The sequence below is a fragment of the Propithecus coquereli genome, unplaced genomic scaffold (genome assembly GCF_000956105.1).
Source record: "Propithecus coquereli isolate 6110/MARCELLA unplaced genomic scaffold, Pcoq_1.0 Scaffold122, whole genome shotgun sequence".
Taxonomy (NCBI): Eukaryota; Metazoa; Chordata; class Mammalia; order Primates; family Indriidae; genus Propithecus; species Propithecus coquereli.
The window spans coordinates 6,756,056-6,769,669 of NW_012136303.1; positions in this window are offsets into that span (position 1 = coordinate 6,756,056).

A 13,614-nucleotide genomic window follows, 5' to 3' on the forward strand; every position below is an offset into this window, starting at 1 on the left:
TTTGTGATCAATTAGTTGTAAACACCATTGTAGTATCAGATATCTTAAAATATCATTTACTCTCATCCCTAATTTGACATCATTTGACCCTATGCTAGATCATGTTAATTAATGCATTAATGAAACAGCACACATAGTAGTATATTACAAGGTAGCTTTTTAATTGCCATATATCAACATAATTGATCTTCTTTGTAACCCTGTTTATTTTATGCATTTACAAGCCTTTCTAAGGAAGAGTCCACAAACTTCAACAGCCTTTCAAAGAGATCCATTGCACACAAAAGTTTCAGAATTTCTGCTTTATTAGGCCTACTGGATCTTTTTCTAAAACTATGAGCGACCAAAAGAGTAACATAATAAATGACAATTCCTTAAAGATTGAAGTCTGAGAAAGCTGCTTGGAAGTGGGATAATTTGATCTATGATTGACGGATAAACAAGATTACAGAGAAGAAGTGACTACACTATAGGGGAAAGTAGAAATGTAAGCAAAGGTGCTATCTTGGGTCAGCTTCCCTACAAGCAGAGCCAGAGACAGGGATTCTTAGGCAAGTGACTTATGGAAGGAGTGTTCTTAGGAGAAAGATGTTGGGAAGTGAATAAGGGGGAGGGGAAGGAGTTCAGCAAGATGTGGCCTCAGCTAAAGTCTACCTCAGCCTCTGCTCTTGTGGAGCTCTGGAGCATGAATTATGTCTCAAGGTTGTCACAATTTGAAGCAAGTCTTAATAACCCTGCTATAGCCATGCAGGGCTACAGGACCACTCCTACTGCAAGACAGCCTAGGAAAGAGGGGAATAGGTTTGCCATGATTGGCTGAAACCAATTCTTCACCTCCTGACTGTATATTAGAATCACCTGGGGAGCTTTTTAAAAATACCTGTCTGGGCCTTACATCCAGAGGTTTTGATGTAATTGGTCTAGGGTTGGGCCCAGACACTAGTGTTTTTAAAAAGCTCCTCGGATGATTCTGAAAGTCCACCAGAGTTGACAATCAGTGACTTACACCAATCATGATCCTTCATCTGGGGCTGGGCAGGTCTATCAGTTGAGATCATATTCACACAACATACCCAAGCCTAAATAAGAGAGTCCAGCAATAGATGATCCAGGGCTGGAGTGGCCCTCCACAGTGTCAGAGGCACAGACTCGTTATCTTGCTGGCCCACCTTGCATAGCCTCCATTCCCAAGGTCATTCAAGATCCAAGAAGACTATTCCAGCTCCAGCATTCCGCAGCAGGAAGAAGAACAGGGAAGGAAAAGAGTAGAGACTCCAGCCCTTTAATGGTGTTTCCTGGAAGTTGCACGTACCATTTCTTTCTCCTCCACTCCCTGTCTTATTTATTTATGTATTTGTTTGTTTGTTTGTATTAAGGTGAAATATACATATATAATTTACCATCTTTACTATTTTTAAGACACACACCATTTCTGCTTACATCCCATGCGATACTGGAAATATGTTGGTTTTTTTCCTTCAAGACTCTAGCTTTTGTTTCAGAAGGCCTCCTCTACCTTAAGATGATAAGCATATTCTCCCAACAGTGTTCCTAATGCTGTTAGGGTTTTGTGTGTTTATGTGGTTTAGCTCATTAATGTATCTGAAGTTTAGTTTTGTAAAAGGTGAAAGGTAAAGGTCCAACTTTATTTTTTCCCAAAGGTTAGCCAATTGCCTAGTATCATTTATTACCTTTTCCTCCAGATAAGAAATTCTACCTTTATCAAATACTAAATTCCCACATATATGTTAGGTCAAATTATGTGAAACTACTGTTCTGTGTCACCTCAACCCAGCTTTATTTTCTCAATTATACCAGTCACTACTAGACATCATATATTTATTATTTACATACACCATTGCTTGTGTTTGCAGTGAACAACCTCGAGGAATGAGGCAGTATCTCCCTCCAGGACAAAGAGCAGGTTTGCTTATTTCCTGCTATAAAAGAAGTGGGCTCCCTAAGCTCAGTGTTCCTCAGATGCCACACAAACCCACTGCATGCACAGCATCTACCAGGCCACACCACATTGCCCCTGTGGGACCTGGGGACTGAGGGAGCCAATGTAAACAGGACGCTCATACTGCTGCTGTGCTGTGAGTAATAAAGTCCTTTGTGTCTGACCCAGGAGTCATCTCTGCCAGCATACAGGAAATAGTAAGAGGCTAATTATTCATATATCAACAGGGTAAATTCAAATGCCAGACCCTGACAGTTTTGGCAATGAGGACAGGATGCTGATAGACACATGGCTTTCTGGAAGAGGAAGGACAAGGACCCTGTGGACCAGATTAGGGGATATGAAAAGAGTCCTTGGCATATGTTAGTGAATCCTCTGACCCAATTGTGGGCGACAGGGGGAGGGTGGATAGGATAAGTGTCTCGCACTGTCCTGTCTGTCGATGAGGCTGAGCATGAGGGGCAGGAGTGAAACAAGCCACCTGAATGGTGCTTTGGTTTTTGCTCACTCTCCTCCACGCAGGAGGAGGATGGGGCGCTCTGACAATGGGGCAGCAAGCTCCACAGCCCCACGCAAAAGGCAATGTGGATGTGGCTGCCAGGTCAAGGATCCCCAAAGCTGAAATAAATAGTATCAGCCATGGTGTTTGATACAGACCTTTAGGTGAACCAAAAACAGTTGAGTTCATTTGGTTGAGCTCCACAGGTGTCCACGCAAACCAAGAGCGAATGCAAAGCCTGGCCTCCTGGCACGGGCTCACTCTCTCCCTCTGTGCTCCCCAATCCCTCTCTTCTCTTCCCTCTCTACTCTACCTTTGGCTGCTTTGTGAAAAAGCTGAGGATGCTGGGGGACTTCATGGAGGCAAGGGCCTCAAAACTTGTATAGCTCTGTTGTGCCCAAGCACCCGAGTTGCCATCTTACCCAGCCCCGTGGACAGATGCAGAGCTGGCACGAAGGACTGCACTGGGGAGTGGGGGCAAAATGAAAGGGCCCCTGCGCTCGAGCAGTCTCTGGAGGGACGCTGAAGGTACACGGAGGAGGAAGCAGCAGCAATGGCAACGCTGAAGCCAGGGGCCAAGGAGAAATAAAAGCCTCCCAGCTGCACCCTGCGAGCGAGCCTCCCCCACCACCCTGCACATCCTTGATCTCTCGGCTGAGCTAGCCCGAGCTCTTGGCAGCTGGTGCTGTAGCTCCTGTATGTGCACACACCATGCTCCTTGGTAAAAAATCACCCAAGTTCAACTGATGGGCTTTGAGCAAAGTTTGCAGTGGAGAAGACAAATTAAAGTGACCTGTAGGTAGAGTCTTTGGGCCAGTTCAGTGGCTTCCACTGTGAATGTATCGCTGGCATTGATGCTTGTGCAGGTGTGGACTGTGAATGTCCACAAGTGTCTGATGGGATTCGCCCATTCAGAGACTGCTGCATGTAGAACGGTGATTCCTGAACTCTCTAAGATGGTTCAGAAGAATCGGCATGGAATTGCAAGAGGAGAAAGGGAAATCCAAGAGTTAGACCCAAAGGCTGCTGGATTACTGAGGCCATTTTCCAGCACAACAGCGCCACCTGCCTGACATAGTCACCAAGCTCATCCCCTTTTTAAAAAAGACCTACTAACTTGTTACTGACCCAGAGTTCCTGTGACCACCTGTCACCCCCGTTTGGGGATCGGTCAATATGGATTTGGTGGCTATTAACGGAAGGACATCAAAGGCCTTATTAGTCAAATGGAAGTGCTATATACAAGAGCACAACTGACCTGGCCCTAACATTATCTGGGTTTTACATGAAAAAAGTGGCAGCAAAAATCTTTTTGGGGGAAACTTTATTCCCCACTTCACCACCTGAAGCAAAGCTGCTGACTAGGTGGGGCCCTGAAATCACAAAGGGTCCCCTAAGTGCCTGGCCTGGTACTCTGGTGGCTTGGCTAAGCTGACATCTTATGGTGTCCACATTCAACCTGAGCATCAGCTCGGCAGAATCAGACAGGCACGGGCGCGATGCTCAGGGGATAGAACTCAGGGCAGTGCTGGGACTCTTGGCCAGTACTCCCTGTGATGATTCCTGCTACATTTTTACTGCCTTTTGTTCCCAGTGGCCTAGATGTCTTGCCCACAAGACTGGCAGATTAAAGACATTCCTTGTTGTAGCTGCAAATTGTGGAAACAAGTTCAGCTGCCAGTGAGACAGGGGGGGCCATTCACAGAGATGCCCATGGTAAGGGCCCTCCTCTTAGTGAGACCAGCTGGACTTGAGCTGCTGATCCAGCCTTCAGCACCCATGTCACCACCATCACTGCCTGGATCCGTCATTGAACCAGACGTGGCATCACATTCACCATCATGGGCTGGGCACAAAGTAAAAAACTATGTTTCTGATGCAGGAGCCACCACTATATACTGGAGTAGTGATGCCACTCAAAATTTGGACCATGTGTTTTTCAGCAAAGGAGGCCACACTGCATGGGCATTGCCCCACTTCCTCCCGGATGACTGACTATCTCAGACTACTGACCAACACCATCTCTGGGCTACCATTGGTGCCTTGAAGCTGTCAGCACATTTTAAGGTTGCAGTGTTGCTCTTCTAGTCTGATCAAAGTCTGTGGCTCTGGCCACACCATTTTGGCCCTTGAAACTAAGCCGTGTCAAGTTTTTGGCTTTTCATACCATCTGCTGTCCAGTGATGCACGCTTTGTTGCAAAAGCCACCCAGCGATGGGCCAACAGTCAAGCCCATACCATGCTCCCTTCCACCTGCTGGCATCCAGTATTACTGAGCATTGAATGGCCCTTCCAAAGCTTCTGACTACCTCCCTCCCCACCTTCTAGGTCACCTACTTCAGTAAGGCAATGTGACCACTGAATGCAGCCATCCCCAGACAAGGATCATTTCTTCTTGGCCACTTCCTGGGTAAAGATCAGGACACAAGGGGCAGAGGCTTATGTAACCCTATTCTGAAAAGTTGGGATCTGACAATTCCTGAGCATGATGCTTCTTTTTTTCCATCTTACAGCAACCTCAGGTCAGCCTGATTGCTACACCCTTCGTGTGTCAGCCTGGCAAAAGGGGGCTAAGGGGAGTCAAACTTAATTCTAGTTCGGGTTTAGCAACCTGGATTCTCTTGATGGATTAACATGGTCCTAGATCATAAAGATAATGGCCACTTGATTGAGTACACTACTTGCCAAGTCCCCCTACACTGGCCCACACAGGCCAAGGTAGGAGATACGATGGGTTTCTTTAAATTTTGTTAAAATGCCCTTGTGCCACTCAAGCCTGGCCCCTGCAGACAAAAGGTCTGGGTATGAGTAGGAAGAGATTAGAGAAAAGATAAAGTTATAGCTACTGGAATGGGACACACCGCTTTCGTGGCCATGGAGGCCTGTGAGAAGACACCTTAGAAGCCAGTAAGTGCAGAGAGAGGGAAGTGATTAGGGTGCTCTTTGTCCCCTAGACCCAGCACTAAAACTGAGCAAAGCCATCATCTGGTCTGCAGCAGCCATGGCTGACAACCTGACTCTTTCTGTGTTTATCATGCTGCCCACGTGCTATGAAAGCGGAGACATTCATATGGGTGTGGACAGACCTGAACTGTTCAGTTGTGCCATCTGCCAGCTTCAGTGGCAGCTCCTGAATATGGAACCTCCCCCTCCCCCATACATGCACAAACGCACCATCCAGCACAACTTTATTTCAATCTGACTAGTACAAATGTGTGAACATTTCCTGTCACTCGAGTGCCCTTGGTTCATGTATGGTAACTGAGGATGCAACTGTTTGGTGACACTGCCCATGTGGCTTAACGATGATCCAAATCGGATTCAACGACAAATTCTGAATTCACAGAACATGTGACCCTTTGGGTTACACGGTATGTGGGCCATGGAATGTCTCTCTATTAGGGATGAACATTGCTTTTTGGCCCATCTATTGCCTCCTATAATTATTGGCAATGACATTAAAGATCAGCAGATCAATCTAAAACTCACTTGTGTGGGTTGGAATGGACAATAGCCTGACCTTAGCCTATATCCTGTCCTACCAAGGCCTACTGGTTCCCTTGAGACTTATTCACAGGTAACTGAGTCTGATACCCTGGGCGGCATGGTTGAAACCAATACTGAAGGTTGGCTTCATCTTGCTTAAAGTTCTATTGATAGTAATTCAATTCTACATGAGACAAATTGAACAAATTTGGTCCCAGCCTCTGTTGATGAGATTAATTGGAGTGGTATACTCATGTGAACATTCCAGTTCAGCCAAGAATGTGTAGGGCCAATCGTTGGGAGAAGCAAGCTGTCATAGGCCCTGAGCAACCCTGCACATTTTTACTGGGCATGCCAAGACTACGCAACCCTGACCACTCTGCCTGGGCTATTTCTCAGGGTTGTGAATGCAGCAAGCAACCTTGAGGACTGAGGCAATATCTCCCTCCAGGACAAAGAGGAGGCTTGCTTAATGCTGCCTATAAAAGAGGTGGGTTCCCCATGCTCAATGTTCCTCCCATGGGACTGTTTGCACAGTACCCGTAGGGCTCCTTCACATTGCCCTTGTGAAACTTGGGGGACGAGGAGAGCTGTTGCAAACATGGTGCTTTTGCTACTTGCTGTGCTGTAATGAAGCTCATTGTCTCTAATCCAAGGATCTCATGTCTTCTGCCAGCATTCATGAAAAATAACAAGTTAACTTATTAGTTTGAAAGTAGGGCAAAATCACATCCCAGATAGTTTATATGTAGTGAGGTGAAAGAGAATAAATAAGTGCCAGAGAGGGCCTTAGGGGAAAAGGTGTCCCTGCGTGTTGTCTTAGTCTGCTTGGGTTACCATGGCAAAATACCATAGACTGGGCAGCTTAAACAACAGAGCTTTCTTTTCTCTGAGTTCTGGAAGCTGAGAAGTCCAAGATCAAGGTACCAGCTGACTCAGTTCCTAGTAAGGGCTTTCTTCCTGGCCTGCAGATGGCCACCTTCTTGCTGTTTCCTCACATGGTGAAGACAGAGAGCTCTAGTGTCCCTTCCTCTTCCTACAAGGGCACCAGCCCTGTGATTAAGGCCCCACCCTTATACCTCCTCACAGGCACTATCTCCAGATTTAGTCACTTGGAGCTTAAGGCTTCAACCAATGAATTTGTGGAGGACACAAATCTGCAGTCCACAGCAGGTGTCATCCAGATTTCACTTAAGCCTGCAGGTTAGAGAAACCTTTAAAAGAAATGTTGAGAACACGAGGAAGTTGGTTAATGTTGCAGAAGGGATTCTGAAGAGCATGGCAGATGTTGGAGGTGACGAAGTGTGACAGACAGGTCAGGGCCAAGAGAAACAGAGCATTAAGGGACTGAGTATGTGATCAAGCAGTGGAGGTCACAGTGGAGGGCCAAGCAGCAGGATCCACAGTTTCAGGGGCGAGTGACAAAAACAGGCATGAGAAGTATAAAAAACTTTTATTAAGTTAAAGTTATTAAAAGTCAGTGCTGGGGATACTGCTCGGAAATGAAAATAAATGAACAACTGTATTCTTACGCACAACAACATGGGTAAATCTCACAGATATTAACATAATGGTAAATGAAAGCCAGATATTAAAAAACTACATAGTGCATGATACCATTTACATGAACTTCAAGAATGAGAAAAACTAGTTTATGGTGTGAGGAGTCAGAAGAGGGCTTACCTCTTGAGGGGCACATGTTGACTGGGAGTAGGAACGAGAGAGGCTGCAAGGATGTTGGAAATGTCCTGTATCTTAATCTGGATGGTGGTTATAGGGGCGTATATGTGTATCAAAATTTACCAAGGTGTGCATGTAATATTTGTGTACTTTGCTATAAATTATGCCATAATATAAAAAGCAAATAATTTTTTAACTAAAACAATAGATGAACCTTGGTCCAAATTGATCATCTACATACATTTCAGCCACATGAAGTGCTCTCATCAGCAAAGAGAACTGCCCGCATACAGCTTGGAACAGAACGTGAGGCCTCATCACCCAACACTTTGTTCAAATAAGAGGGGACCTCAGTCACTGGGACCCACACAGGAATGTGCTGGAGTCAGATTCCACAGGCACTGGAGAAACTATTGTGCGCATCTCTCCCAACTGGTAGTTTGAAATCAGCCATCGTGGGAACATACACATCATGAAAATCAGCCAATGCTATGAAGCAGGTTTATTTTTTGAAGCAATTGTTAAACACTCCCCATCACCCCACTGGACTCTCAGTACTGCAGGTTTACCATGAAGTAGCCGCAGCTGAGAATCATTAGGTGACTTGCCTACTCAGGTCGTGTCTCCAGACCCCAAGTCCAGTGTCCTTTCCATCGTGTGGCACATTCCAGTTGGCCCTGGCTCCTACTGCCCAAGTGGCCATTGAGGCTAAGGGGAGAGAGGTCTTGATGTGCTCTCTCCCAGGAATGGGCCTGGGTGACAGGGCAGAGCAGGGCTAGGTGGCAGGTGGTAAGTGTGCTGAGCTCATCTCCTTGGGGCACCCACATAACCATCATTCTCGAGTCCCTGACCTCTACCTCCCAGACATGTAAGCATTCATTCCATAAATATGTACACACCAGCTACTGTTCTCGGCACTGTGAATACAGAGCAGAAGAAAAGAGACAAAAATCCCCATCTGCAAGAGCTACAGGCCAATAAATGCCAGCCCTTTTCCATTAAGACACATCTCACTCCCCACTGACCCTGCCTTAATTTAGGTCTTTACTATCTCTTGTTCCTACCCAACTCCAGGGTAGGAACCCAACCCTGGAGCTGGCTCTTGTCACTAGAACCAGGGGCCTGTCACTAGGACCAGAGTCTTGTCACTAGGACCAGGGGCCTGTCACTAGGACCAGGGTCTTGTCACTAGGACCAGGTTTTTCCTACCTGAATTGTTCCTACCCAACTCCAGGTCCTACCAGCTGATCCAGGTTTTGGGGGGCCTAAAGCTTATACAGTGGGGCGGGGGGTAACTCCTTAAGAAGAATACAAAATCATGAATACACAATTATATATAACCCTGTGAATATATCACAGGGATCTCTCGAGGGGCCTTGAAAGGGGTCCATGTGGCTGAGACCCTGAAGACTAAGCCTCATGGAGAATCAGCCTCTGCCAAGTCCTCCCTCCGCTTCACCCAGGAGGAGAAAGAGCAGCTCCCTCCTACCTCCATGCTACATTGACCTCAGTCCCTACTCCACCCTGCTCCATTTCAGGGGTGATAGCTTCCTTCCTGTTGCCCCCCCACCCCTATCAATCAGAAAAGGAATTTGATATTCCCCCACCAGTAAAAAATATATATACTTTTATTTCCATTTTTTTTGTCACTGCCTATGGGTAGCTAAGGGGCAGCCATCCAGTGCTGCTGTAACTCTAGGTTAGAGACGGCAGGGGACAGCCATCTCTGCAAAATAGTGTGGAGTGGGTGTAGCTTGCCGTGCTCGGGAAAATGGCTCTCTTCCTTTTCCTCAGTGGGGATTGAGATTGGTTGGTTGTGATTGGCAGGAGTGTGGACAACCATAGCTTGGGCATCACCTGCCTTTGCTCCAGCCCAGAGATTGGATGCAAGAGCTCGACTATCCTGCCAAAGGGCACACCGCTATGCTCCTGTTGTGTTAGTATTCAAGACTGAATAACTCAGCCTAGATGAGGGGAATGGGATGGATCCCAAGGCAAGGCTAACACTGCGATGTGGGATTCTCCTGAAGCAATGGAAGAGACCTCAGGAATCAACAGTCAGGAAGGCTGAGAGCTGGCGCAGACCCACCAGCAACCTTCTGAGATGGACCTTGGCTTGCTTGCTTTCTTTATGGAACTATGCGAATAGGCAAGATTAGTGCATGCTTTAATTTTCGTATTCTTCCTATCTTTTCAGTCCCATCGGGGACTTGACAGGAAGTGGATCCAAGTGCCTGTCCAACACTCTAGGGCCTCCAGGGGGCGCTATGGCCCAACACACAGCCTGGCCCAGCGGGCCTCAGCCTAATACACCACTTTGGATTTGTTTTCTTTGGTTTACACCCACTTTGGGTGGAGAAAAAAAAAGGAGGGACGACAAGAGCGCCCTTGCCATGGACATGAGCATGCATGGCCATGAAGGGGAGGATGAGGTCAGAAGCTCTGGCCTGCGGGTTTTGGGGGAGCCCCTGTCAGGTCCAGAAGGGAGTGCCATTCTCCGCAGGTGGTGGCATTCTCTGCAGCCTTGCAGCAGCCTCCTCTCTCTGTCATCACCACCACTCCTCCAGCTCTCTGTAGCCACAGCCACAGCAGGCCCCCAAATTCCTTTCTCATGGAGAAGTTGCAGCAGTTAGAAAGGGGAAATACGCTAAGGAACTAAGATAAATAATGCAGAATGAAAACACACACAGAGTTCCAAGAAAAATGTCTTTCCACTGGACCTAAAGCAGAGATGCTAACCCTGACCCCAAATGCTGACCCCGAATTGCTCTTTGGCCTGCCCCCACTGGGCCCACAAGCTGCCCTTGTGCCTTGGTTCAGCGGCTCTGACCCAGAAGCCCTCCTCTGGGGCTGCAGGCTCTGGGAAGCCTCAAACACCACCCCAGCTAGCTTCTTCCCATGCCATGCAGTTAGTAGGATAGAATGGAAACCCACACAATCAGAAATCTGTCCCAGCTTACTGAGCCTTACCTCAGTGCCACCTTCCTGGGCTGACTGATTCCCCCTTCTGCCCCAGGTTAATTCTAAGCTCCTATTCCCCAAATCTACCTGGGGGAGAATGTTCCATAACCTTGATGATCCACAACATCAAAGCATTTTGAGGACCAGGAAAAGGAATGTAAGGCAATGAGGTGTTGCAAAAGCAAGGGCATTCCAGCTGTAGGGGACAGCTGGAGTAAAGGAAGGGAGTGGGGAAGTTGTGTTTGGGAAATTGTGAGATCTTCATGTCAGGCAAGCAAGGAACTCACACAGCAGGGCATGGAGGGAAGGCTGGCTGGCAAGAGAAATCAGATCAGGCATCAAAGGGCCTAGAATGTCCCTAAACGGAGCCCCCAAATGTCTATTTGGGGAGCCACAAGAGACATTTAACAGTTTCTAAGCAGGCAATGGCCCAATCCAAGCAACATTTTAAAAAACTGTGGCAGGAGGCTGGAGGTGTTTGGGAGCGAGCAGCTGGGGCAGGGAGCTAGAGGAGGAGGCTGTGGGCAGAACTGGGGAGTTCTACGCCTCCTGCGAGTCAGGGTAGAGTCCAGTGGAGGACAAGTAGTCTCGCTGTTAAAGATATTCTCTGTGGGCACCTGGGTAGGGAGAAGGACATGGACATGGGAGAATCCCTAAGACCTGACAAACAGGTAGCTGTGGAGCAGAAAAGTACCAGAAATGACTCCTGAGCCCCAAGCCTGGAGGGCAGCAGGAGGAGGTGCCATGCACAGACACAGGGGAGCCAGGAGGAAGAGCTGGCTGTGGCCAATGGGTGTGTGGAGACCAAGCAGCCTCACCCAGGCCTGGGGGCAGAGCCACTTGTGATGGGGACCCTCCCTGGAGGCAGGGGCCCCTCTCCTCCCTAGAGCCAAGCCCAGCTCTGTCTTCACCAATTGATATTCAGGACTGACTGAAGCAAGAGAGAGGCCCCCTCTGGGAGACCATTTTTCTGAAGACAGACTTCGAGACTGTGGAAGAACATGAGTGGAGAGGAGAGCCCGGTACAGCAGCTTGGGGTGCTCAGAGGGTGAGAGGAGAAAGAGCGTGTGCTCCAGCCATCATAGTGGCTTTCCCAGGTGCATGGGGAGGAAGAGGTACAGTAAATCCACCGTTGCAGGGAGGTCATTAAGCCTGAGCCCAAGAGAGACCACGGGGTCTGAGACAGCAGCCAGCAGTGGCAGAGCTGGAAGGGAGCCAGCCCACCAGGGCTCCAGGAGTGGCTCACTGGGGCCTGGCAAGGTGTCCTTGGTGGAGTGCTTCTGTGACAGTGCTCAGACACAGGAGGGGCAAGAGTGGAAGGAGGTAGGGACAGGGGACAGTTCTTTTAAGAATGGAGAGATATGACCAGAGAAAAAGAGGGGGGATCGAGACTCAAATAGAAGATAGGATGGGGCAATCCCGGGAAGGGCAGACGAGGGGACTGAGCAAAGAGGTCCCACGTCCATCTCCAGGGTGGAAGGTGGGGAGAAGAGAATGGGAGAAGAGACTGAGAAATGAGGAGGCGCATGGACCGCTGAGAGCGCCCGCAGGGCTCTGCCAAGATTCTGAGTGCTCTCCACTAGGGAAGACATAGGGTGCCTACTGGAAACGAAAGGGCCAGGGGTAGGTCTACAGTTAGCTAGAGAAGTAGAGCACATATTGAACAGCTTTGAGGGTTCCCTAGAGCACTGTTTCTCAACTGTAATGTGTGTACAGATCACCTTGGATCTTGTCAAAATGCAAGTTCTGATTCGGCAGGTTTGGGTAGGGCCTGCGATTCCAGGGACTTAGAGAGTGGGAGAAGGAGATAGAGAAAGAAACTGGCATAAGAATTCACCTTAAAGGAGAGACCCGGTTTTGAGCAACCCACCTGGGGTAAAAATCTAAGTGGGAATGGCAGCCCCTGTGTGGGTGACAGGGAGGAGGGCACAAAGAGAAAGGGATGGCAGGGAGGAAAGAGGAAAGAGGTCAGGGGAGGAGGTGGGGGGACATTTGGGGTGGGGACTCAGCAGTGCTCCCTGAGACCCCTCATCTGGGTCAATGTGGGGCAGAACACTAACTGCCCCACACTTGGAAGGCCCCCAAAAGAGGATGGGAGTCAGCTGGGCCAGGAAGGTAATATTCCAGGGCTGTCTGAGCATGCAAGCAGCAGGCAGGGTAGGCAACCCCCGTGCTGTTCTGCAGGAAAGTGCTGGACTCGTTCTGGCCTTGCTCAAAGCCTGGCCAGGACACATGAGGCCAGTCTGTGGGGAGAGGGACAGGAATGGCCCTGCCCCAGGGTCGAGGGTGAGATGATTTCTGTGCCAGGAACTAATAAGAGAGGAATGGAATCTGAGAGGAGAGGTGGCTGGGGAGAAACAGGAGAGAGCTGGGCTCTGAGCCCTGCGTGTCCAATTTGCAGTCAGAAAACAAGAGGTTTCTGAAAGGCACCGGTGGGGAATGAAAATATTTTAGGTTTAGGCAGCCGAGGATCGGGAATAGGGACTGGGGGGTGGAGGGAGGTGCAGGGAAATCGCTCAGCATGTCGGGGCCCCAGCCTGAGAGAGAGAGAGAGAGATGTTTCAGTCCTTTTCTGTAACCGAGGTCAGGTACGCCAGGAGAAACGCCGGAGGACAGCGCCAGCGGGAGAAGAACATCAAGAGTAAAAGCTTGGAGGCGTCAAGATGAGCAGCAGATCTGGGAACAAGGCGTCGGGCGAGCGGAGTACGGCGGGTACTAGGGGGAGGGAGATGAGGCCGCGAAGATGCTGGAGCTTCGTCCAGTGGCGACGGGGAGGCCGTGGAGGTTCCTGAGGGCGGCGTGGCACGCATCTGCCGGCTCCCTCGCCGCGCAGCCCCGGATCCTCCCTGCCCGGGCCTCCCTGGCCCCGCCGGGCTCTTCTGTTCCTCCCGCGGCCTCAGCCAGGCCGCAGCCCCCAGCCCGGCGACCGACTCGCCAGGGTCCGCCCCGCCACCGCGGCCCGGGCCCGGCCGCTCCTCCCCCGATGATGTCACGTCCCCGGCCGCCCCTCGGCCGGCCGCGCCGCCCC